General features: G+C 46.1%; 1 pseudogene; it reads left to right on the forward strand.

Moving 5' to 3' along the window:
• Window positions 1–235: 235 nt before the first annotated feature.
• LOC132525319 (pre-mRNA-splicing regulator WTAP-like) lies at window positions 236–928 on the forward strand (annotated as a pseudogene).
• The last annotated feature ends 562 nt before the right edge of the window (window positions 929–1490 follow it).

A 1490-nucleotide genomic window follows, 5' to 3' on the forward strand; every position in this document is an offset into this window, starting at 1 on the left:
ACTGCTTTACTTGGCAGAGAATGAGGAAGATTAGTATTTTCTACTGTGTTCCATGGCATAGTAATTTTACAGGGAGTTAATGGATCTTGCTGGAAAAAAGAGGGAAAGCACCCTTGAAAGGACAGGAAGATCATTCATATAAGTGCTGAGCTGGGGAAGAAAGACTGGCCTTTGCAAGCTGTTGACCACAACCTAAAATGTGAATGATCCTCCCTCGGTGCCATTTTGTGGCAGCGAGACCTGCAAATAAAGGGGAGAGCCGGGGCTGTGGCGGGAGGAGGAGCGCGGGGGCCGGCGGCAGCGGGGTCGGGCGGCCCGGGCAGCGAGCGGGTAGCGCGGGGTCAGCCTATGTGACTGGGCGGCGCCGGCGCGGCCTCTGTCAGGAGAGGATTCAAGATGACCAACGAGGAACCTCTTCCTAAAAAGGTTCGACTGAGTGAAACAGACTCCAAAGTATGGCACGAGATGAATTAATTCTCAGGTGGAAACAATATGAAGCATATGTGCAAGCTCTGGAGGGCAGGTACACAGATCTTAACTCTAATGATGTAACTGGCTTAAGGGAATCTGAAGAAAAATGAAAGCAGCAACAGCAAGAGTCTGCACGAAGGGAAAACATTCTTGTAACGCGACTAGCAACCAAGGAGCAAGAGCTGCAAGAGTGTACTTCTCAAATCCAGTACCTCAAGCAAGTCCAGTGCCTAGCGTTGCCCAACTGAGATCAACAATGGTAGACCCAGCGATCAACTTGTTTTTCCTAAAAATGAAAGGTGAACTGGAACAGACTACAGGCAAACTGGAACAAGCCCAAAATGAACTGAGGGCCTGGAAGTTTACGCCTGATGGGTGAACAAATCATACTCCCCAGTCAAGACTTCCCTGACAGTCCCACTACAAGAAAGCTGTGGTGGGACAGCCAAGTACTCGTTTCCACGCCAAGACTCAGATTTTTTGAGCCAAAAAGCCACATTCTTATACCATCCAGCTTGTAATGGTTAATGTAAAACTTACCAGGTGAACCTTGTGTTTCAGCTTTTTTCTCTTCCCCCTCCCCTTGCTTCAGAGGCCTGATGGCGTCGGACTATTCCGAAGAAGTGGCCACCTCCGAAAAATTCCCCTTCTGGGACATGTAGACACTTGAGAAGTGTTTCTGTTTGAAGAAAATAGAGGGAGAAACAGAAGTCTTAAGTCTGTGGCACACTGTGTCTTCAGACAGTTTGGAGGAATGAAAACCTAGAGATTTAAAATCATGGACTGAACATGTAAAATTCCAGTAAATGTAAAGATGGAATATGCATCGCTCTTAACCTTGAGCATAGTGACTTAGAGACACTGTATATCAGTTTTGCCAATAAGACTGTGGACTTCATGATTGTTGTTGAACTTCTGGGTCAAACTCAAATGAGGTGAATTTTGCCTTTAAAGGGTTTATTTGCTAAGAACCAACTTAATAGTCACGAGAGAATCAAATAATAGATGTCAGTACAAGT

This window comes from Lagenorhynchus albirostris, chromosome 9 (assembly GCF_949774975.1).
Source record: "Lagenorhynchus albirostris chromosome 9, mLagAlb1.1, whole genome shotgun sequence".
Lineage (NCBI taxonomy): Eukaryota > Metazoa > Chordata > Mammalia > Artiodactyla > Delphinidae > Lagenorhynchus > Lagenorhynchus albirostris.